This window comes from Theropithecus gelada, chromosome 6, assembly GCF_003255815.1.
Source record: "Theropithecus gelada isolate Dixy chromosome 6, Tgel_1.0, whole genome shotgun sequence".
In the NCBI taxonomy this organism is placed as follows: domain Eukaryota; kingdom Metazoa; phylum Chordata; class Mammalia; order Primates; family Cercopithecidae; genus Theropithecus; species Theropithecus gelada.
In genome coordinates this window covers 100,028,134-100,055,260 of record NC_037673.1, presented here as the reverse complement: position 1 = coordinate 100,055,260, position 27,127 = coordinate 100,028,134, and positions in this window count along the sequence as shown.

Below are 27,127 nucleotides of genomic sequence, written 5' to 3'. Positions count from 1 at the left end.
AAATTTTGATTTTATGCAATTTTTCATACATACTTATGTCCTAGAACATAAATTATATCATCACTTGTGTTATATTTGAACCTATTAAATAAAATATAGTATTTGGATTTGCATATTATCAAATATTTTATGCCAAAACTGAGCTATTCTAAAATAATAGATTTAAAGAATAAGGCTCTATTCTACGTGTTCTCTAGTTGCACATTAATTTAATTTGATATTGTCCATTAAGATATAGAGGGAATTTAATTTTCATCAGCTACTACTGTTTTGAAATTTTATGTATGATTCAAATAAAGGAGGATTATATTTTTTATTACTCAATATTAAATTTATTTTTTATCATATAAATTGACTTCAGCATTTTATTTTCTCTTTATTATGTTAATAGTCACTCATGAATATGAAGAATAAATACAGATATTAACATAAAATGATTTATACTATATTTTAACAATAATAAACATTACAAAAGAAAAAGATAATGATTGTAGATGCGGTTAACTAGTGGTTAACAATTTCTCACAGAAACAAAACATGAAATATATTTAGATAGTATTTTTATATATTTTAAACATCAATAAATGAGGAAAAAAATTATTTTTTTCTTTCCTTACTTTTAACTGAATGCAGATATTGTACTTGACTTTTCAAATAAAAACTAGAAGTACATAAGGATACTGTAAAGAACAACATAGACTAAAGAGTCTAGCAATTAATTTCTATTTTTTATATATTTTCATTTCCTTGTTAGGACAACTATCTATACTTTCACTTTTACAGCTACAATAAATAGCTGTAAAAAAATGGAAATTTGTATCACTGAGCTCTTAGTTCCACTGAATTATCACAAGCTAAGTTTCTGATGTAGTAAAATAAATGACATAAATTGATGGATAAATGTTCATTTCCTTCACATAAAAAAATGTGAGCTAATATTTCACTATCTTATTCAATCTACTTAATATTTTGATATTACACGTTGTAAGTTGAGTATAAATAATTTATCAGAATAAAGTTTAACTTTCTTCTTTCAGTTATAATGAGCTGGAAACTAAGCATTAGTTTAAGTAATTTTCTTAAAATAGTTGACATGAATAATTTAGTTTACCTAATCTTCCACTACCTCATACTGTGTGTCTGGCATTATGTGGGATTTTCACTTAGGTAAAAATTGTTTAAAAGTATTTACAACGTGGAACATAATTATTTTGCTATTTTTATACCAATATATTATATGGCTCACATCTGGTGTCAGTTACATTTAACCATACATTTACACTAGTCACATATAAATATAGGTTTTTAACACACATGAACAAATTAAATCAGACATACTTAATAACTTCAAATCCCTTGAAAATATTTTTAGGCAATATATTATAAAAGAAATCCCAAAATTTACTTCACTAAAAATTAAACCTAGAAGAAGAAATATTTCAAGAGTACCCCTCAATTATTTCACTGGAAGAGAAAATTTGAAATATAAGCCAAATACACACTACATCAAATGTATTTATATTTTCAGTACCTTTTGGAACTTACCCCATTTAAAAATTTTTAGTCGCTGTGATAAGCTTTTTGAAAAGCACTCAAAAATAATGCATGTGAGAAAACGTTGTCCATAACTCGTTGCATTATTAAATTTCCTTGTATCTTCAGCAATCAAAACTAAGTAAGGAATTCAACATTTCTGTCTCTTTCTTACTCTCATTCTCAAGAAATTAGAGTAATTCTTCTCATCTTAAATACTACTGATTTAGTAGTTTTTTTTTTTTTTTTACCATTGCCTCCTATCATAGTCTATCTGAAAAAATTATGCATTTAGAAATCTGTTTAGAAAATATGATAAATGTACTTTGTTGCCACATTCAAGTTTGTAGTTTTGAACCTTGTGTATGCTGACAAATAGAAAATGTGCATACATTTAAATAAAATGTTTTAAACATTTTAGAATTTCTGCATTTATTCTTAATAGATAAGGTTCATTCTCCATCTTGTATGGATATATACAGTGCACATGTAAGTTACATTGCATACTAGACAGTATCTTCATTAATCAGAACATATTCTGCAATCAGAAGCACTGAAGCAGCTACTTCAGAAGCAAAACCTCTAGGCTAAAACTAACTTAACATTTGGTTATATTAATAGTACAGAATATAGTTTAATGCTTCTTTTCTTCTATTTTAAAACAAGATTTCATATGCTATTGCTCTTAGACTCAAATACATGTCAGAAAGATCCTGATCCCAGATACTATGCTAAGCTGAGATTCTTATTCCCTCTATGTTATAAATTATGTTCCCTACCCCTGATTGCCTGACAGGTCACCTGAAAAATCCACTAATAAACTGGATGGAATTGAAAAATTGCATATTCAAATCACATAGAATACTCACAATTTCAACGAAGTTTTAAATATGAGAATAGAATTTCTAAAAGTAGATTGCCAGTCTAGTATAACTAGCATAGATATAATCTGTAGAACTTGGTTGCACTTGGCGAAATGAAAAGAGAATAAGCTTTGAGAGTGAGGCATGATTTCCAACATGGTTGCATTCTAGTTTGACAATCAGCAAGTTATTTATTACTTCTTAGCCACAATTCTCATCTGAAGTTGGAATCATAAAATCTACTTCTCTTAATGGTCATAGTTGAAATGCCTCTTTTTTGGAATAATAAGTGCCATGTGGTGCTGAGAAGAATGTATATTCTGTTGATTTGGGGTGGAGAGTTCTTTAGATGTCTATTAGGTCCGCTTGGTGCAGAGATGAGTTCAATTTCTGGATATCCTTGTTAACTTTCTGTCTCGTTGAACTGTCTAATGTTGACAGTGGGGTGTTGAAGATTGTATATTTAGAAAACCCCATCATCTCAGCCCAAAATCTCCTTAAGCTGATAAGCAGCTTCAGCAAACTTTCAGGATACAAAATTAATGTGCAAAAATCACAAGCATTCTTATACACCAGTAACAGACAGAGAGCCAAATCATGAATGAACTTCCATTCACAATTGCTTCAAAGAGAATAAAATACGTAGGAATCCAACTTACAAGGGATGTAAAGGACCTCTTCAAGGAGAACTACAAACCACTGCTCAGTGAAATAAAAGAGGACACAAACAAATGGAAGAACATACCATGCTCATGGATAGGAAGACTCAATATCGTGAAAATGGCCATACTGCCCAAGGTAATTTATAGATTCAATGCCATCCCCATCAAGCTAACAATGAGTTTTTTCACAGAGTTGGAAAAAACTGCTTTGAAGTTCATATGGAACCAAAAAAGAGCCCACATCTCCAAGACAATCCTAAGTCAAAAGAACAAAGCTGGAGGCATCACGCTACCTGACTTCAAACTATACTACAAGGCTACAGTAACCAAAACAGCATGGTACTTGTACCAAAACAGAGGTATAGACCAATGGAACAGAACAGAGTCCTCAGAAATAATACCACACATCTACAGCCATCTGATCTTTGACAAAGCTGAGAAAAACAAGAAATGGTGAAAAGATTCCCTATTTAATAAATGGTGCTGGGAAAATTGACTAGCCATAAGTAGAAAGCTGAAATTGGATCCTTTCCTTACTCCTTATACGAAAATTAATTCAAGATGGATTAGAGACTTAAATGTTAGACCTAATACCATAAAAACCCTAGAAGAAAACCTAGGTAATACCATTCAGGACATAGGCATGGGCAAGGACTTCATGTCTAAAACATCAAAAGCAATGGTAACAAAAGCCAAAATTGACAAATGGGATCTAATTAAACTAAAGAGCTTCTGCACAGCAAAAGAAACTACCATCAGAGTGAACAGACAACCTACAGAATGGGAGAAAATTTTTACAATCTACTCATCTGGCAAAGGGGTATTATCCAGAACCTACAAAGAACTCAAACAAATTTACAAGAAAAAAGCAACCCATCAAAAAGTGGGCAAGGGATATAAACAGACATTTCTCAAAAGAAGACATGCATACAGCCAACAGACACATGAAAAAATGCTCGTCATCACTGGCCATCAGAGAAATGCAAATCAAAACCACAATGAGATACCATCTCACACCAGTTAGAATGGCAATCATTAAAAAGTCAGGAAACAACAAGTGCTGGAGAGGATGTGGAGAAATAGGAACACTTTTACACTGTTGGTAGGATTGTAAACTAGTTCAATCATTATGAAAAACAGTATGGTGAGTCCTCAAGGATCTAGACGTAGAAGTACCATATGACCCAGCCATCTCATTACTGGGTATATACCCAAAGGATTATAAATCATGCTGCTATAAAGACACATGCACATGTATGTTCATTGCGGCACTATTCACAATAGCAAAGACTTGGAATCAACCCAAATGTCCATCAGTGACAGACTGGATTAAGAAAATGTGGCACATATACACCATGGAATACTATGCAGCCATAAGAAAAGGATGAGTTTGTGTCCTTTGTAGGGACATGGATGCAGCTGGAAACTATCATTCTCAGCAAACTATCGCAAGAACAGAAAACCAAACACCGCATGTTGTCACTCATAGGTGGGAACTGAACAATGAGATCACTTGGACTCGGGAAGGGGAACATCATACACCGGGGCCTATTATGGGGAGGGGGGAGTGGGGAGGGATGGCATCGGGAGTTATACCTGATGTAAATGATGAGTTGATGGGTGCTGACAAGTTGAAGGGTGCAGCACACCAACATGGCACAAGTATACATATGTAACAAACCTGCATGTTATGCACATGTACCCTAGAACTTAAAGTATAATAATAATAATAAAATAAATTTTAAAATAAAATAAAATACAATAATAAAAAAGATTAAAAAAAGAAATACTTCTGGCACTTTTGAGACTTTGGATAAATGCTAGCTCCCTCAATTATTTTTCATTTATTTTATTTTATTTTTTGAGACAGAGTCTCACTCTGTTGCCCAGACTGGAGTGCAATGGTGCGATTTCAGCTCACTGCAACCCCTGCCTCCTGGGTTCAAGAGATTCTTGTGCCTCAGCCTCATGAGTAGTTGGGATTACAGGTGTGCACCACCATGCCCAGCTAATTTTTGTATTTTTTATAGACACGGGTTTCAGCATGTTGGCCAGGCTTGTCTAACTCCTGAGCTAAGGTGATCCGCCCACCTCAGCTTCCCAAAGTGCTGGGATTACAGGTGTGAGCCCAGCCTAGACCCCCTAAATTATTTGATAAAGCTCGGAATTATGACATCTGCAAATGGATTCAAAATATATGATAGAGAAAGTAACAGTCTGACAAATAATTTATTTTTCAGATTAAAAGTCTCTGTCTCTACACAACACTGTCTACATTTTCATTATTTGAACAAATATAGTAAGTTACCAAGAATATTATAGCAAATATCCATAGACCAAGCATTAGTAAGCATTAACATTTTGTGACTTGCCTTCACATTTTCTAAATAAAATAAATACAACTTTCTAAATAACCTTATTATAATCCCTAGACCTGTCCCTCCTCTTCTCAGGAGGAGAACTATCATCATAATTAGGTATTTATCTTTCAATATATGATTTCTCATATTCACTACATACATAAGCATCAAATGTTTTAGTGTTACTTTGCCTGTTTTAACCATTTTACATAAATGTTATCTAACTCCCATACCTTTCCATTTATTTATCTTAGTTTTTTTAGTATTTCATCTTGATAGAAGCTAATATTTACTATACACTTCTAGGTGTTAATCGCTGTATTCAGTACTTCATATGTATTAATTCACTATGCTCTCACAAAAACCCTCTGGGAGAGACTTCTATTATTTTCGTATCATATTGTATATTATGTTTATATTTTTATAATATTGTTATTTTTCAGATGATGAAAATGGAGCACAGAGAAGTTAATTAACTTATCTGCACTGCATAAGTAGTAAGTGGTAGAACTGGAATTTGAATCCAGGCTACAGGGATGAAGAGTCTGCACACTAATTTACATGATCCTGTGCTCAAAATTAAAGACTAGACCATATGTTTGTATTTATTTTCCAAGTGATAGACAAATCAGCTGTTTCCAATTTTTCACCCTTGCAAGCAATGCTGGAATTAGTGCCCTTGAATATTCGTCTGGTTCTCATACAAGAGATCCTTCAGGGCAGAGGCTTGGCTGGTAATTTTGGAATTTCAGGATAAGCATATATTTATCAGTGGTCTATGTTGGTCAAACCTTTCTACTTCTAACATGCTGAGGCTCAAGAAGATCAAGGTATAATTGTCAATATTTTCTCTAGTTAAAAGCCCCTGAGGATTAAACTATGCTCTATGCCAGGATCCTACAACAGAAGAAAAATCTATGCATATTTAAAAGAGACTGGTAATATCCTAATAAGGAGTCGCTAGATAGGATATAAGGTGCCCAGTTAAATTAGAATTAGTGATGAACAATAAAGGTTTTGAAAGGGGTTTACTGTAATTAAAGTTATTTTTAATCTGAAATTCAAATTTAGCTCACTGTCCTTTATTTTTATTGGTTAATTTTGTCAACCCTACTAATAAGCCATCTACTGGATGGCTAATAAAACAACCGCTGTTATTTAGCAGGAGGCATATTGAGAGGGTGTCATTGATACAATGGCACACAATCCAGCTGCTTATCATAAGACAGTGCAGTCACTTCTCCGTCTTCCATAACTTACGGATTACTCAAATGAATGTAGACAAAGGATGCATGTATTTTACCCAATTTTATTTTATTAAGAAAAGGTTATCAGAAACCTTTCCACTATTGTCTATTAGCTGTTACAATGCCTTTCTAAACTCAGGATATCTTGTGTCATGTCCCCACCACCACCTGGCCCTGCTCATAGTGATACATTCAGGTACATTTTTGGTAACATTTTATTCCTGAGGACATAACTACAAGGATCATTGCCATCTGCCAACCTTCTAAGTTTTGTCTCTTCAACTCCATGCCCACATTCATTTCCTTTCTATTCTGTGCCTTCAAAATGCACTCTGGTAGAAGAAAATTGCGTGGCAGGAACAAAAGGCACTGGCAGTAAGATAAAGTGATGACACATTCAATAGTGAGAAATGTGCATGTGGGAAAACCCTATGTAATCCACCCAACACTTTATTTTATAATTTTTTTTGAAAGAACTTAATCCTAATTGAATCATCCTGCCTAGGAAATGAGACTCAGCATACGCAGGAACAAACGACAGCTAGTGGGTCTTAGGTATTGCAGCTGCCAAAGACAAAATTTCTACTGCTGGCCATATTCATTTCACCAATTAAGTGCTACTTGAACTAAGTGCACTTTCTTAGGTGAAAGAAATTTTGATCCTTTTCTTATTTTTCCATTATGGAACTTTGGCATTTCAATTGGCATATCCTACCACATTGTGCTGAAGGATTTTGCAAAGAATATAGAGCGATGCTTTTGTTTATAAAATAAACCATCAGTTTGAACTGAGATTTTTGTTTGTTTTTTAAAGGAAGTCAAGTTGATTACTTGGCATCAGCCCTTCATCACAGATACTACTGAAAGAAAAAACCACGAGAATGTGAAAAAAACAGAAGGACATTGAAGCCCGTGGGGAAATAATGAAGTATAAGTGCTTCAGAGAGCAGCAAGAAATGGAATAATATTTCTTCTGTGAGGACCTCAGTAATAACAACCCATGAGTGATGGGACTTATTGCAAATGGCAAGAGTGCTGTGGGAGAAAAAATAAAAAATACTACACTGTGAAGGATATTGTTTCACATGCCCTATGTGCTTCTCTTCCTTCACAGATCATTTGAGCTCCCCTTTTCATTATTCCTCTTTCCAAATAACAATAAATATTAATGGAGGACCAAATATATGCCAAGGACTAAAAGACATAGGTTTGGAAAGCCATGGCGTCTCATTTTAGAAAGACCCAAATTTATTGTAAAGACAAATGATAAGAGTAATTGCACAACAAATACAGAAGCACCAACAATGTTGATATGTAAAAGAAAGAGGGAAGTAATTCTAGCCATGGTTGGCTACAGAAATATTCACATGGGAAATGACATTTGTGTATCTTGTAATGGAGAAGTAGGATTTTTTCAGGCATGTGGGGAAAGAAAATTTCAACTAAACAGGTCAGCCAAAACATTATCAATATTACAAATAATCTGATTATTAAGAGGATTTTCTGCTTATAATGCTGACACTGGAAAAATATGCATACTGAAACTGGAAGAGTATGCCTAATGTGGCAAACCTGAGTTCTGAGTAGCATTATAGCACTTACTTTATATACATAAAACTTATGAATGTTTTATGAATATCGGGAAGAAAAAGCAAATGAGTGTGTAAGAAAGGAATGCAACAGGATTCAGTGTGTGTTTTGGTGACACTGTGAAGAATGGGTAAGAAAAAAAAGCTAGAGATAATTACATAAATTAGGAGACTGTTATAATTATCTAGATGAAAGCTCAAACAAGCTGTGGCAACACAGAGAGAGAAGGGAAGGTAAATTAGGAAGTAAAATTGATAGGATTTGTTGATGGAACTGGGTAAGGCAGGAGATGGCAATCGAGATGGAGACCACTCTAAGATCTTGCTCTTGCATAAATGATTATAGTTGGCCCTCTGTATTGAAGGGTTGCAAATAGGTGGATTCAACCAACTGCAGATCAAAAACATTTAGGAAAAAACTTCTATCCGTACAAACATGCACAGAACTTTTTGGATCAGTATTCCTGAAGCAAGTATTGTAACTATTTATATACCATTTACATTGGATTAGGTATTATAAATAATTCAAGGGTGATTTACAATATATGGGAGGATATGCATAGATTATATGCAAATTCTATGCCATTTTATGTCAAGGACTTGAACATTACCAAATTTTGGTATTGACAGGAGGTCCTGGAAACAGTGCCCCAGATACCAAGGAACAACTGTATATTGATTCCTTAGAAAGAGACTTCTGCTGATGGAAGAGGAAGATTAAGGTTAAATTTTGAATCTAGAAGTAAACATGATTTACATCTATCCTTGACTCAGCATGTTTACCACAAATTTAGCATCATACCTTTCATAAAATAATAAAATATACTATTAATATGATTAGGAAGTCAGTAAGTTACATGTATTATATACACTTTTTAAAGTATCTATAATTATAACCTATAAATTACAATTTATAGTTTTAAGGTCTGGATAGCCTAAATTAAAAAAAATAGTTTTAGATAACAGTTACTAGACCTTCATAGCTGATTAACAGTCTGTATTCTACTAGCTTTTTAGTTCTGAATATAATTCAATAGAGTGGAACATTTAGGGGACAGAATGGATTCTGTCCTTGAATGACCTTTTAGCTTTATTAATCCCTGAGAACAACAGATGTTTATAAAGTTTCAAGTCAATTTCAATTAATCAATTGTTAAAGAAAGATAACTTTAATTATGCAAAAATCCTAGCCTGTTTGAATACTTATTCATGCAATTTTATATGTAGATGAGCATAATAACAATTGAGATTTTAATTGAAATATATAATAAAGTGCTTTCACAAAAATAATTTACTTTAAAATCATTTAGTTTAATCTCATATAATCCTGAAAGTATTATTATAAATCTGTTTTGTAGAAGAATAAAAATTAAAAATATGTTAATCTCAGAAAGGAGACTCCATTATATCAAAAGTGGTGCTGCATTAGGTGGCGGAATTAGGGCACAAAGAAAATTTTCTGGCTCGGATCCAGTCAATAAGTACATAATAGCAGTCTAAGACAATTTTGAAATTATATTTATTGAAATCCTATGTTGTGTCCTCTTGTACTTCCTTTCAAAAAGGGAGGGTTTTTTTTTTCTCTTTTTTACATAAGAAGATGAGATGTAAACAACTATACAAAAAAGTAATCTGAGAATTACATAATTAAACGGATTGGATGGATTAGAAAATAGAGTCATAAGAAAATACATTTCTTAGGAAGGGTATGAGATCAGAGAAGGCATGGGAGTGGGAATGGGAATGGCATTTAAAAAGTAATTTCAACTCTGGTATGATTTTATAAATGAAAAATAATAAAGACATTTCTGGCAGAATAAAATAGGATAAAAGCCAGAAAGTGGATCATAAAAAAGGAACAGAAAATATGGCTCAGATATATGTTATAGATTTTTAATAATGAGAGACTGGAAATATACTCTGTGGTCATATTGCAGAGATTTTAATTTCAGGCTAAGGTGTGACTAAATTTTAAAAAGCGCTAGATTTTTTCTTTGTTATATATTTTTCACAAACAGAATTAGTTTTTTCTCCAAACAATAACTTATTTGGAACTCTAAAGTATAAGACACATTAAATTAGCGAAACCTAGGTTGAAGTTGGAGCAAGGAGGTAGTGTACATCTGTACTTACAATGATAATAACGATCACATTAAAATAAGAACTTTCATACCACAAAATTCCTACAAAGTAAATATGCTCTGATCAAAATAAAAATACAAAATAATTGCAGCAAATATGACAGACATGAACAACCTATGTAACATAGAAATGTAATGTACTTATGAGAAAAGCACAACTGCCCGTAGCATAAATGTACCAAAGACACAGAATGGAATTCACACACAACCTGTACATTCATAAAATAGTATTCAGTATAATTAATGAAATTCAAATTAGAACCATTTTAGAATAATTTTTTCTATCAGATTAACAACTATTAAAATTTTACAAAGCACCAAATTAACGAAAACATGAGGAAATAGGCATTCTTACGTACCACAGGTAAAAGAGAGTAAGTCTCCTCGGCTTTTGAAAGGGCAAATGGGCAATTCGTTAAATTTAAAAAGCATATGATCTTTGACTCAGTAATTTTTATTTAAATAATTTATTACATATACATTATTATGTCACTGGGTGCAAAGACATAGGTATATGTATAATCATTACAGCATGCTTTACAATAGTAAAATACTAGAAACAGTGTACTTGTCTAACTATAGAAATCTTGTTTGTTTGTTTAATTGTATATATCAAACAAATGAAATGGAATGCTGTTTTTAAAAAGTTAAACTTGCAAGTGTTTTGTTTTGGAAAATTCTCAATGGTAAACCTAAGTAAAAACAAGAAAATTTGAGCACAGGGCAATATATTCTCACATTTAATTTTGTAGTTATTATTTCATAAAGAAAATAAAAACTGATATTGCAGTTACTATTTCCATATGTTGCCATCAGTACATGTTGAACTTTTATCAACTTATATATCACCTTTATGATATAAAGAAATAACTAGTTTTCATAATAATGAATAGGTAAAGCAGAATGAATCAACAAGCTGTAAAGAATACTAGCCCTTTTAAACTAAGTAAAAATGCAATTGAAATGTAGGTGAACTTAACTTCAGAGTAAAATCAAAGAAAATCTACACCCATACCCAGGACCTGTGGATCAAAATCTAGAGTTCTGCTACTAAAAGCTTCCAGAGGGAGTGGGGAGGGGAAGAGGCAGGCTGTGGGAAGTGGGGAAACATGGAAAGCAAAAACCCCAAGAGATGTTTGTCCAGTTTGTTTTGTCTTTTTCTGTTTGTTCTATTTTCTTTTTCGTTTTTTTGGATTCCAAAAAGCATTGATTCTAGGAAGTCACCAAACATGGAAAAAGGCTGGGTGCAGCATCCAGGACGGTTCCCCATCTTGTTAAATAAATCCATTACAGGCGATGGCTCACGCCTGTAATCCCAACACTTTGGGAGACTGAGGCGGGCGGATCACGAGGTCAGGGGATCGAGACCATCCTGGCTAACACGATGAAACCCTGTCTCCACTAAAAAATACAAAAAAAACTAGCCGGGCGTGGTGGCGGGCGCCTGTAGTCCCAGCTACTCGGGAGGCTGAAGCAGGAGAATGGCGTGAACCCGGGAGGCAGAGCTTGCAGTGAGCCGAGATCGCGCCACTGCACTCCAGCCCGGGTGACAGAGCGAGACTCCTTCTCAAAAAACTAAATAAATAAAATAAAATAAATCCATTCATTTTAGCTTTGGGCCCTTGAAATCTTCCTGGAAAGTAGAACTGAAATAGTTCCTTTGCCTGTGAATTTACATATACCGTGAAGTCCCCTTCAGCCCAACTAGAATATTTGTTAAGAATTCCATGTGTCACAGTAATAATTTCCACTCATCAAGGGCTTACTAATAACGCCATACTTCAGTGAACACCTGAATGTGGCCTCAGGCTGTCTATGCTGGAACAAAGCTATGAAAATTCTTCCTCTCCCTTTAAAATATTATCCACGAAAGGAAAGCTAGTTTTCTCTCTCTGTCTCTCTCTCTACCCCTCTTCTTTCTCTCTTGTATTCGTTTTTGAAATGGGGGCTTTCAATAACCTGCTTCCTGTTGCTATCACTGCCTGGTTAGACAGGGTAAGTCATGTAACAACTTTGTCAATCAGGGAACTCTGAATCAGTTCTCCAGAGCTTTTTCTGTCTTGAAGGCCACATAGTAAAGAAGAAAGAAACAGGAATGCATTGAATTCTGAACTTTAGCTTTCTCCTGGTAAAATGAATAGAAGGATATCCGACATTTGTTTCACGTACCAAATCAATTGCTATATATGAAATCAATTTATAAATATTAAGCATGATCCAAAGTAATATATAACTACTTGTCTCAGTAATAATAAGACTACCTACCAGGCACTAAGTGAGCACTCTGTAAATACTCAGCTTTATCCTTAGCTTTTTATTCACTTTTACAAATATTATGCCCATATTAGGCCTTTGCTTTATCCCCAATAGATATGATTTTTGCCTTTGCCTTTCCCAAATTTGCAATTTTTCTCTAGAAAGTGCAATCTGCTCAGGGCAGCTAACTTGAGAAGAGTTATTATTAATAAGCAGAGGTTACACTCTTCCAGCAGGCAAATGTCACCCACAGCAGCTGAGGTCTGTTGTACAAGAACTGATTACCTACATTTATGTCTGAAGTTTCTTTACACGAAGCTATAGTTAGGTTTTTAATGGCTATATGCCAATGAAAAGTCAAATTGATCAGTTCAGTGACCCTGGGAAAGTTTCCACTGGCATTCCTGTAAGTCAAAGGGGAGGGAAATGGAGATATGGACTTCAAATATTTGAAGAACCTCAGTCTACTACTGTGTGTCCCAGAAAGGAGGAGTAGGGTTAATGAATGAGAGTTAGACAACAGCCCATCATTGTCTACATCGTAAGAATATCAGATGATGGGTCTCACTGAGAAAGACATATAATTGTTAATTTTCTCCCATCCTAAAGTGTTCAAAATTGATCAATATTATCATGACTCAAAAAACACTTGAATTTTCTTGCAAAAGTGAGACGGAGGCAATTGAATTCTAATTTGTTTTCAAGGTCCAAAAAACAAAGACCAAAAAACCCCAACACTTTTTATAGCACCATGGCAATTTAGCAAAAATTTTCAAGATTTAATGTCCTGACCTCATTGTGCTAGAGTTCTCAAGGGCTACTAGCTTAACTAATCCACAAAACAAGAGTGGTAAACCAGGAGAACTATTAATATCTAAGTTTTCCAGTACAAAAAAGAAAGCAACATGTTTATTTTTAAGAGAATTGTGTTTACTATGGAACTAAACACATGAATTTTTCTTAGAAAATTTTAGGAAAATATATGAATTTAATTAATTTTGACAAGTTCACACTGTATTAACATGAAAAAAGCAGGATAAATTAGGAAAAAAGATAAAAGAAAAAGAAAATTCAAAGTTAGGCTATAAAAAGAGAAAATCGCAGATGGCAAAATCTAAAAAAGAAAGTGAAAGTAGAATTCCCAGGGGAAGCTGCCCTTTGGGCCAGCAAAGTTTTCAAACTGAGAATAGGCTCTAAAGTCTGAGTTTAATGTCTACCAGAGTCCAAAAGTTATGTTTTAGGTCTGCAAATGCTGGAGAGCTAGACTCAAGTTTCCTGCATGATACCCTTTGAAATGTTTCCATCTTACGGAAAATCCAGAGAAACATCAGGAAAGATTATATCTCTTTGAGCATTCTGAGCAGTGGGCATTTTGGGGCAGGGGGTGGGGAACACTTATAAGAAAGAAAAATGTTCACCTTGTGTTCAATGTGAGTGTATGGCCCACATTGATTCTACCTGAATGGTGTAGGAACTGAATCCCAACATGCAAAATTTATATTTAAATGACTCAGTGCTATTAGCACAGGAAGACAACTTGAAAGAGATACAAATGGGAATCTATTCAATAAAAATAAATCTTCCAAGTTTTTTTTTTTTCTTATCTTCTCAAGCCTCAAACTTCCGGAGCCATGGCTCAAGTATGTTTCCTGAGTATTCTATTTATACTTGATTCATCTCATAGTCTCTTCTATTTGGATAGGGGTGGAAATCACCTTGGTTTAAGAATGAATAATTTGTAAAGCCTTTATATTCAACCATGGGATGTTGAGGTTATAAATAAGAGAAAACACCATGAGCACAATTAAGTACAAAGGAGGCAATATTTTATAAGGACATAAAAAATATTCATGAAACCCAAAGGCAGGGATATGGCTGACCCACAGAAATGAATGAATGGATTAATTAAGTTTATAAGAAATCCAATAAGTTAAAATCCTCTCTATCCATCTGGTTATTTTTCTTTTCTTTTTTTTTTTTTTTTTTTGAGACCGAGTCTCACTCTGTCACCTAGACCTAGGCTAGAGTGCAGTGGCACAATTTCAGCTCACTGCAACCTCTGCCTCCCGGGTTCAAGCAATTTTTCTGCCTCACCCTCCCAAGTAGCTGGAACTACAGGCCTGCGCCACCAAGCCTGACTAATTTTTGTATTTTCAGTAGAGACTGGGTTTCACCATGTTGGTCATATGTTCTCGAACTCTTGACCTCAGGTGATCCACCCGCCTCAGCCTCCCAAAGTGCTGGAATTACAGGCATGAGCCACCACACCTGGCCCCATCTGGTTACTTTTCTATATCTCTACTCTAATTCTCCTTTTTTCTCTGTATTTTTTTTTCTCAAACCAATTTACATAATAAAAACCTGGCTAAGAAAAAGATTATAAAGTTTTATATTACTTCTATTCAAAAGTTAAAGGTCGGAGATTCTGGGTTCAGTCTGGCAGTATACGCCAACTAAAGCCCCAGCATCTTCTGATTACAAGTAAAACTTCGGATAAAATACAATCAAAAATAAAATTATGAATGTAGGACCCTAGAAAGTAAATAACAACAAGTAACCTATGGAGGAGAGTGAAATATTGGAGAAGTGAAGAACAGGGGGTGTTTTCTGCTTTATTTATTGTTTTTCTCTTGTGGCTTTGCTGTGAGTGTGATCCTTATTGGAGAATATCATGGAAACAGAGGCTGCGGAGATAAAACTTTGATAGAGACCCCATCTGTCTAGACGTAGGAGTAATGAGGACTTTATGGGCCATAGAATGTACATAGTCCCAGAGGGAAAATGACTTTCAGAAGCATCCTCTATTTTGTGTATTAACCATCAGGCATTAACCACACATGTCCAGGAAAGACTCAAAACAAGGTAGCTAATGCTAAGAGTTCTGAATTCTTGTTTGAACCGCTCCCACAATTCTCAGACTAACACCTGACACATGCATGAGAAAGGCTCAAACCAGCATGGAAATGACTTCGAGAATGAAACTGAGATTTGAAACATTGCCTGTAGAAGGTGAACTACATCTTATCTTAATGATGCTGACTGGTTTCGGTTGAAATCCTCGATCCAAACCAAAGATCCTAGTAACCCAGAGTCATGTAATACCATTTCTATAATCCATTCACAATCCCACATTCTTCTTTTCTCTTTTCAGTTCAACTCTCCAATACCTTCCCTTCATCCTCACAGTCACTTTACGGCCTTGCTGAATAATTCACTGAGAAAATAGATAAAACCAGAAGAAAATTCCACAAGCCCCCAGAACATAACTACTTCACCACCCTACCTAGGTCTATAGTCTGTCCATCTATTTAAAGTTACACTCTTTGAAAAAGTTTACTAAACTTGTTACCAAAAATGCTTTCTCTTCAACATTTTCTTGAAGTAGGGACCACCAGATTTTTTATACAGTCTTTTACTCTACCCTGTGAAAACTGTCTGGCCAAGGTCACCACTGACTTCCAACATTGATAAATATAATGTTAAATTCTGCCTACTACCTGAAGCATTTGATTGTACTGGCCATGTGCTTTTCCTCAAAGCACTTTCTTCACTTGGCATCCAGAACAAGAAATGGTATCTGGCTTTACTCTTTACTCCTGTGTTTCTGGATACTTCTCAATCACCCTTTCAGGTTCTTCCTCATATCCTCAACATCTATCTTTCGATCTCTCTCTCTCTCTCTCTCTCTCTTTCTGTTTACTCCCTTAGTAATCTCATCCAATCTTACAGATGTAAATACATTTATATGCTGAGGACTCCCAGATGTATCATTCCCATCTGAATCTTTTCCTGGACTCTAGGCCCTTGAATTCATCTCTCTAGTTACAATGTACAGTTGGATGTCTGTTAGGCATCACAAACTTTAAAAGTCATGAACTTGTGGTCTTCCTCTAAAAACTATGCTCTTTCTACAGTTGTCTTCATCTCAGTCAAATGGAAAATCTATCCTTATAGAAGTTCAGGAAAAAAGAACTTGGAATCATCCCTGACTTCTCTCTCTCAAACTTAGTATACAACTAGTTGGAAAATATTATTTCTACCCATATAATAGGGAATCTGATAACTCCCTGCTACTTCCATACCTACCAGTCTGGCTCACACCACTTTTTTTTAATTTCAATAACATTTTCGTTACATTTTTCTGCTTCTGAACTTACATATTTTGTACTAGTTTTAAGAAAGTGACCAAAATTCACCTTATAAACCATGTCAGATGATGATTCTCTGATCATAATACTTTAATGACTATCATACTCATGTTAAAGCCAAAATCCTATTGATGGTCTACAAAGCTATACAAGAATTTTTACTATGTCCATCTTTATTGCTCTCTTCCTTTCTCATTACTCACAATCACTTTGGCATCATTGATTTTTCTCACACATGCCAGACATATTTTCACTTCATGGTCTCACCAACCTATACATAGCTCATACCCTCACCTCTTTCTGTGCATTCTTTCCTTTCCACTGTGGAATATAAGCTTCATAAAGGCAGGGATATTTGTTTGCTTCACTAACTGTTGTAATCTGCCATCTGGTAGTGTCTGTGTCATAATAATCATTTAATAGATATTAGTTGAACAATGAGTAACCCCTTTCTCTGATGATTTAATCAACTGTCTTCATAGGGATGCACGACTGCAGTGTGATCAGAAGAGCACTAAAACTTAAATCAGATTAAATGGGTTTGGTATTACCTCACTCTTTTTGTACTCTCAATGTAAGTCTCTTATTCTCTCTTGACAAGTTCTCATCTGTACATGTACATTGCTTTCCGTGTATTGTGTGTGTGTGTGCCTAGAAAACAAAACAAAATAACGCTTTTTGAATAGCCAGACAGTTCTAGGGTCCAAAAATAACTATTGAGTTTATACATGTAATAGGGAAATTAGGTTTTTTTTTTGTAAAATATTCATATGAAACTTGGAACAATATCTGTTGGTCTTAGATCTGCCTATTCCCTATAAAAATAAGATTTCCTGAATTGGAGTTTACCTTATAAAAAGCTTTATACCTTTAAGTAGTATTCTGCTTATAAACCAGCACTCAGTGAATTCAGTCATAGTCAACAAAATTTATGATTTAGGGTAAGATTTCTCTATTATAGTATTTTAGTGATTCTTTATTGAATTTGCATTATTTTCAGACATGGCAAAGAGGTTTAAAATATTGTAGATGTCTCTAGGAGTACTTGGTTAATGATGTCATTAAATTATTGTACATATGCTATTGTCTCTTTTTAACATTTATAATTATTCTTTGGAAAAGTACTTAATTTTAGAATAAGTAGTATTATATTATGCATACTTCCCTCTTGCAAATCAAGTATAAAATTTTATTAATGCCTGAAAATTTCAAGCACAGAGAAGAAAAAGAAATGTATTTTTAAAACTATGTTATGTAATTACTAATAATTGAATGAACCGGAAGACAAATCCTCTTGTGTCTAAAAGTAACAGCTGCAGTGTTGGCTTGCTAATCTAAACATAAGTTTACAAAACTATTTCATGGAACACTAAAGAAGTGGAATTGAAAGACAACACTTTATGCTTATCTATTATTGGCATAGTTTCTTTTAAGTATTAAGTGTTTCAGCTCTAATTTCCATGAATTCTATGCCTTTCAGAGCTTCTCAAGGTTCTAATTTAAGATTCATAAGAACCAGAGATTTCATGCCTCAAGCCCCTTAGAATTTTCACAGTAGACACTTAGTTATCAGATATAAAAACTAAAAACAAACAAACGAAAGCACAGCTCCATGTGAGATGAACAGGAGCTGTATAATAGGAGCTTGTATATTCGAAATGACAGAGACAGTCCCTACAGTCGGTTCCTGTATCTTGGTAGAATAACTGACTGTGTTCCAATGTTGTAAAATATAGGAGATGAACAGAATGTTTGATTTATTCTGTCATCTGGTCTAAAATACACAGTTGGTGTATTCATACTTGCCTCATTTTGCATCATAATTATGTAAAGCTAAAATGAGAAACACACCTAAAGCAGCAAATGAACGAACAAAGCAGATTATTCTAATAAGGTGTGAAGAAGGGATTATGGTGGGTCATTGGAGGCTGATTCAAATGTATCTGATGTATTTTGCTTCCAAGAGATCACGGAGGTGCAGAGCCAGTGAAAATCTTTTGGCAGTTCTTATATTGCCTAAGGAAGAATTAAAGTTTAAACTGTCAGGACCATGTCTAGCTCTGTGAAAAGATGAACTGATCCTATTGCTGCTGGACAGGGAATAAAGCAGCTGAACCAAGAGATAACTTCAGTACACAGAAAATAACTTCTCATATCTGATTGTGATCTGGTACAATATGCTAATCTTTCATTTCCACATGAATGAAGAAAAAAAATACTTCTTAACTTTCAACAATAAAACTTGTAGTTCCAGTCATGATCAGCAAGCTGGTATCAGGCTAACTCTCCCACTGTCAACAGAACCAACTAATCATCATCATCATCATAAACTGTTTATGAAAAATTATCTAAAATATATAAAGGAACTCTGTTTTGACATGAGACAATAATCAAGATAAACAAAGATAAAGATATGATAAGAGAAGATAAACATAGAAGAAGAAACAAACTTTCACACCAGTTTTAGTCTTGAAAGAACTGTCCAAATTGTTGTATGGGGAAAGAGAGACTAAGAAGAGAGAGGAGATTTCATGTCTTCTCAATGGGCAGAGGAGACATTGAATGTTGTCTAAGTAGGTGGCATTTGAGGGGATAGAACCCTGGAGAAGATAGGCTTTGGAGAAAAAGTTCCAAATATCTATGCATGCTTAGAGTACAGCCACTTGCAGAGCACACCAGGAAAATGTAGAAATATTTCAGAGACAATGTAAAGCTGAGAGATAGAGGTTGGAATTCAAGCCCAGGAGAATAGAGTGACCTTAGTGATCACTCTGGACAACTTGTTGAAACTCCAAAAAGAGTATAAATAATGAATAAAAAGCACACTCAAGGAATAATATTTTCAATTCTGGAATAAAGAAAAACCTGAAACAGGCCTGTCCTGACAAATATTAAACAAAGCTTTTTTTAGGATCAAGTTAATCTAGAATTTTAAAAGTATAACAGAAGAAAATTTAATATTATTTGGAAAAAAATAACAACTCCAGATTATATTATACATAAGTTGAATAAAAATTGCTAGTTACGTGTGTTGGTTAATAGCAGCAGATCCAGTGATCTATATATTGAATTTAGCAGGCAAAGATTTCTGAATAGAATGCTTAACGTATTAAATGGTTATTGGTTAATATATTAAAGAAAATGCAGTAAAAGATAAAGTAATGGATGGAAAGAGAAATAATTTCATACTATATTTGAAATTGGTAAAAATAAGGCCAGGTGTGGTGGTTTATGCCTGTAATCCCAGCACTTTGGAGGCTGAGGTGGGTGGATCACCTGAGCTTAGGAGTTGGAGAACAGCCTGGCCAACAGGATGAAACCCTATCTCTACAGAAAATATATATATATATATACACAAAAATTAGCAAGACACCGTGCCTTGCACCTGTAATCCCAGCTACTTGGGAAGCTGGGGCATGAGAATCACTTGAACCCAGAGGTTGCTCTGAACCAAGATCATGCCACTTCACTCCAGCCTGGGCAACAGAGTGAGAACCTGTCGAAAGAAAGAAAGAAAGAAAGAAAGAAAGAAAGAAAGAAAGAAAGAAAGAAAGAAAGAAAGAAAGAAAGAAAGAAAGAAAGAAAGAANGCAGTGAGTTGTGATCATACCACTGCACTCCAGCCTGGTGACAGAGTGAGATATGGAAAGAAAGAAAGGAAAAGAAAGAAAGAGGAAAAAAGGAGGAAGGAAGGAAGGAAGGAAGGAAGGAAGGAAGGAAGGAAGGAAGGAAGGAGGAAGGAAGGAGGGAGGGAGGGAGGGAGGGAGGGAGGGAGGGAAGGAAGGAAGGAAGGAGGAATCTATCTTGAATTAATTTTGTGTATGGAATAAGGGAGGAGTCCAGTTTCAATCTTCTGCATATGGCTAGCCAGTTATCTCAGCATCATTTATAGCATAGGAAATCCTTTCCCCATTGCTTGTTTTTGTCAGGTTTGTTCAAGTGAGATAGTTGTAGGTGTGTGGGCTTATTTCTGGGTTCTCTATTCCTTTCCATTGCCCTATGTGTTTGCTTTTTGTACCAGTGCCATGCTGTTTTGGTTACTGTAGCCCTGTAGTATAGTTTGAAATCAGGTAACATGATGCTTCCAGCTTTGTTCTTATTGCTTAGGGTTGCCTTGGCTATTCAGGCTCATTTTTGGTTTCATATGAATTTAAAATAGATTTTTCTAGTTCTGTGAAGAATCTCAATGGTAGTTTAACAGGTATAGTATTGTATCTATAAATTGCTTTGGGCATTATAGTCATCTTATGATATTTAATCTTCCTATCCATGAGCATGGAATGTTTCTCCATTTGTTTGTGTCATCTCTGATTTCTTCGAGCAGTGGTTTGTACTTCTCCTTGTAGAAATCTTTCACTTCTCTAATTAGCTATATTCCTAGGTATTTTATTCTTTTTTCGTGGTGATTGTGAATGGGAGTGCATTTCTGATTTGGCTCCCAGCTTGACTATTGTTGGTGTTGCTTGACTGGTGTTGCTAGGGATTTTTGCACATTGATTTTGTATCCTGAGGCTTTGCTGAATTTATCAGCTTAAGAAACTTCTGGGCTGAGATTATGGGGTTTTCTAGATATAGAATCACTTCATCTGCTAACAGGCATAGTTTTATTTCCTCTCTTCCTATTTGGATGTCCTTTATTTCTTTCTCTTGCCTGATTGTCCTGAACAGGACTTCCAATATTATGTTGAACAGGAGTGGTAAGAGAGGCCATTCTTGTCTTGTGCTGGTTTTCAAAGGGGAATGCTTCCAGTTTTTGCCCACTCAGTATGTGGTTGGCTGTGGGTTTCTCGTAGATGACTCTTACTATTTCTGGTATATTCCTTCAACATCTAGTTTATTTTTTATTTATTTATTTTTTTGAGACGGAATTTCACTCTTGTTGCCCAGGCTGGAGTGCAGTGGCATGATCTTGGCTCACTGCAAACTCTGCCTTCTGGGTTCAAGCAATTCTCCTGCCTCAGCTTCCTGAGTAGCTGGGATTACAGGCACGTGCCACCAAGCCTGACAAATTTTCTTTTTTTTTTTTTTTTTTTTTTTTTAGTAGAGATGGGGTTTCACTATGTCAGCCAGGCTGGTCCTGAACTCCTGACCTCAGATGATCCACCTGCCTTGGCCTCCCAAAGTACTGTGATTACAGGCATGAGCCACCACATCCAGCACAATTATCTAGTTTATTGAGTTTTTAAGATGAAGGGGTATTGAATTTTATTGGAAGCCCTTTCTGCATCTATCGAAATAATCCTGAGGTTTTTGCCTTTAGTTCTATTTTTGTAATGAATCGTATTTATTGATTTGCACATGTTGAACCAGCCTTGTATCCTGGGGATAAAGCCTACTTGATCATGATTTTTTATATACTGCTGGATTCAGTTTGCCAGTATTTTGTTGAGGATTTCTGCAGTGATGTTCATCAAGGATATTGGCCTAGAGTTTTCTTTTTTGTTGGATCTCTGCCAGGTGTTGGTATCAGGATGATGCTGACCTTGTAGAATGAGTTAGGGAGGTGTCCCTCTTCCTCAGTATTTTGGAATAGTTTAGACAGGAATGGTACCAGCTCTTCTTTGTACATCTGGTAGAATTCAGCTATGAGTCCGTCTGGTGCTGGGTTTTTTTTTGTTTTTGTTTTTGTTTTTTGGTTAATAAGCTATTTAATACTGACTCAATTTCAGAGCTTGTTATTAGTCTGTTCAGGGATTCAGTTTCTTCTTGGTTTAATCTTGGGAAGATTTATGTGTCCAGAAGTTTATTCATTTCTTCTAGATTTTCTAGTTCATGTGCACAGAGGTGTTCACAATATTCTCTAAGCATACCATTCAGGACATTGGAAAGGTCAAATATTTTATGATGAATTTGTCAAAAGCAATTGCAACAAAAGCAAAAATTGACAAATGGGATCTATAAACTAAAGAGTTTCTGCTTAGCAATAGAAACTATCAACACAGTGAACAGATAAGTTAGAAAATGGGATAAATTTTTGCAAGCTATGCATCCTCCAACGGTCTAATATTCAGCATCTATAAATATCTTAAACAAATTCATAAGAAAAAAAAAACAAACAACCCCATTAAAAAGTGAACAAAGGATATGAACAGAGACATTTCAAAATAAGGCATACATGCAGCCAACAATCATGAAAAAAGTTCAACATCACTGGTCATTAGAGAAACAAAAATCAAAACAATGAAGATACCACCTCACATCAGTCAGAATGGCTATTACTAAAAAGATAAAAAATAAGAGATGCTGGTGTGGTTTCAGAGAAAAAGGAATGCTTACACACTGTTGGTGAGAGTGCAAATTAGTTCAACCATTGTGGAAAACAGTGTGGTGATTCCTCAAAAACAGAAATACTATTTCACTCAGTAATCCAATTACTGGGTATATACTCAAAAGGAATTTAAATCATTTTAGTATAAAGACACATGTACATATATGTGCATTGCAACACTGTTCACAATAGCAAAGATATGGAATCAATCTAATTCCCATCAATAATAGACTGAATAAAGAAAATGTTGTACATATGCATCATGGAATACTACACAGACATAAAAAAATAATGCAATTATGTCCTTTGCAGGAACATGGATGAAGCTAGACGCCATTATTCTTAGCAAACTAATGTAAGAACAGAAAGCCAATTAGCATATGTTCTCACTTATAAGTGGGAGCTAATTGATGAGAACACATGGACACATAAAGGGAAACAACACACACTGGGCCCTTTTGGAGGGTGGAGGTTGGGAGGACAGAGAGGATCAGGAAAAATAGCTAATGGTACTAGACTTAATACCTCAGTGATAAACTAATCTGTACAACAAACCCCCATGACACATGTTTTCCTATATAACAAACTTGCATGTGTACCCCTGAACTTAAAATAAAGAAAGGATGAGAGAGAGAGAGAAAGAAAGGAAAAAAGAAAGAAAGAATCCAAGGTACATTCCACAAATGCAACACACAACCATCTGAAGTTAAAAACTTGGTAGATGGGTTCAACAGAAGCCTGGACACATTGGAAGACAGGACTTGTGATTTCAAAAACACATCAATAGAAAATATCCAAACTGAAGAACTGAGAAAACACAATGGTAGAAGAGTAGATGGACATGTCATCACTCAAAACATTTAATACATGTGTAATTTGGGTATAACAAGAAGACAAAAGAGACTATTAAAAGAAATATTGAGAAAATATAATTAAGAATTTCATAAATTTGATGAAATGTATAAAACCACAGGTTGAGGCAACTCGGTGAACATGAAATTGAATAACTACAAAAGAAACTACAAATAAGTGCATTATTAAAAAAATTACTAAAACAAATTCAAATTGAAGATACATAAAAAGCACCTAAAGGTATAAAAAGACAAATTATTTAAAACAAATAAAAAACAGTAACACTGGAAGTTGGCTTTTCAACAAAAACTATAAAAGAAAGCTGAAACATGTCAATAAAATATTATCCAAAAGCAAAGGTGAAACGAAGACATTTTATAAAGAAAGAGAGAAATAAAAGCTAGGTGAATTTTACTCTAGCAGATCTGAATTGCAAGAAATACTAAAACTACTTATTTATGTTAAAAGTGAAGCATGCCAAATGAAAACATGGAACTGCAAGAAAAGTAGAAAAGTTTGAAAAATGGTGACTAAATGGATAAATATAAGCAATATTGATGGATCCAAAAAGTAATTAACTATTGTAGAATTTAAAATACATAAAATAAAACATAAGAATTAATAGAACAAATGGTAGAAGGTAAATGGTGGTGGGTAATTATAACATCATTTGGAAAATGGTTAAGATATTGATTTAAAGATATTTTTAGTAAATTAAAAAAGGAATGTTGTAGTCTGTAGAACAGCCAACTATCAGAGTAATAAAAACACATACAATGAGAAGCTAAAAAATAGGAAAATGATTCCAAACTCGAACAAATAAAAGGGTTGGTTAAAGAAAATAAATGGGATAAATTCTAAACAGTAGCAACATACTGAACTTAATCCCAACTCAACCAGTAATAACATGAAAATTAAATGGTATACCAGCCTGGGCACATGGTAAAACCCTGTCTCTTCTTAGCCAGCTACTTGGGAGACTGAGGCACGAGAATTGCTTGAATTCGGGAAGTGGAGGTTGCAGTCAGCCGAGATCACACCACTGCATTGCACTCCAGCCTGGGCGACAGAGTGAGACTCTGTCTTAAATAAATAAATAAATAAATAAATAAATAAATAAATAAAATGTATAAAAACTATTAAAAACCAAGATTATCATCTTGGATATAGGTAATAGATAAATATATACTTGTACCACTTTATACATATAGAGTATATATATATATATATATATATATGGCCACTAAATATGAGAGCACAGTTCAGTTAAAAACAGATGGCTAGACTGGGTGCGGTGGCTCATGCCTGTAATCCCAGCACTTTGGGAGGTAGAGGCAGGCGGATCACGAGGTCAGAAGATAGTGACCATCTTGGCTAACACGGTGAAACCCCGTTTCTACTAAAAATACAAAAAAATTAGCCGGGCGTGGTGGCGGGCGCCTGTAGTCCCATCTACTTGGGAGGCTGAGGTAGGAGAATGGTGTGAACCCGGGAGGCGGAGCTTGCAGTGAGCTGAGATCGCACCACTGCACTCCAGCCTGGGCGACAGAGCGAGACTCCGTCTCAAAAACAACAACAACAACAAAAACAGATGGCTAGAAAAACATATACCATATCAACATTGAAAATTTAAGTGGCTGTTGCTTATATTAATATCAGATAAGTATTTTAAGGCAATAAAATTATGGAATCTAAGAAAAATGTTTTTTAGTAATAAATGTCTCAAGTCAATATTAATACATGGAAGTCCCATTTTGGTAAGCACCAAAACATATAGAGTAGTAGAAAGAAAATTAAACGGAACATAAAGAGAGAAAGAGTAAGAGAGTAGAGAGAGAGAGAGAGACTGAGAGAGAGAGAGAAATCATCTCTCTGGAGATTTTAATGAAGGTATATCTCAATGTCAAATAAAACATGAAAAAATGTGAGGAAGATTTGAACAATATAATTTGCTAACTTACTTTGATTGATATTTATAGAACATTACACCTATATTTGTAGGAAAAAAAAAAATCTCTCAGCATTTGAAAAGCATTGAAATTGTATAATTCATATTCTTTGGCCACAGCAAAATTAAATTTAAACACATTAGTAGAATGATGACTACTATATCTCTCTGCAGGTGTTTGGAAATTAAGGAAACTACTACTAATTCACACCACCCCCCTGGACAAAGGAAAGAAAACACAATAGAAAATTTTAAATATCCTAAGCTGAATGATAATGCCAATATGACATACCAACGTTTGTGTAACCTACATACTATAGTCTTCATATGGAAATTTATAGCTTCAAAAAGCATGTATTATAAAAGAAGGAAATTTAAAAATAAATTATCTAAGCTAGAAAAAGAACAACAAATTAAAGCCAAACTAAAAACTAATAAAGAATTATTTTTTAAAATGAGCAAATACCAAAGAACAAAAATAGGGATACAAGAGAAAAATTAATAAAGCCATATGGTGACTCTTCCAAAAGATAAACAAAAGAGGCAAACACCTAGCATAACAGATCAAGAATAAATGAGAATTTATAAACTACTAGTGTCAAGAATAAAGAAGAGAATGTCGTTATTTTTACTATAAATACTAAAAATATAATATTATGTATGATTTTATGCCAATAAATAAAATTTTAATAAAACAGACACATTTCTTATAATTTACCAATACTGACACAAAAATAAATATAAAATCTGAATAATCCTGTATCTATAAGAGAACATGTATCTATATACAATTCTTTCAAAAAAAAAAAAAACTGGATCAGATGGTTTGCCAGACATAAGGTCAACATACAAAAAATTCTGTTATATATATGTTAAGTATATAGAGCATTATATACTTTAACAATAAGCAAGAAAAAATGAAATGAAAATGAGTTACTAAAAAATATATAAAATATCTGGAAATTGTATAATGATTAATTAATCACTGATGCATTCCTTAAAATATTGAGATAATCAATTATAACAAGTGTTCCAAGAAGTTGTTCATAAAATAAAATGACAAGCAACATTTTATATCTTATGTTGTATATAACCAATATAGTGCTGATTTCAAAATATGACAAGGACGTTAGAAGAAAAGAAAATTGGAGACTAGATATTTCCATGAACATTGACACAAATATTGTAAAAAAAGTTAGCAAATTTAATTCAGTGATATATCAAATAGTTAATGCCTGATAATGAAGTAATGAAGTGGTCA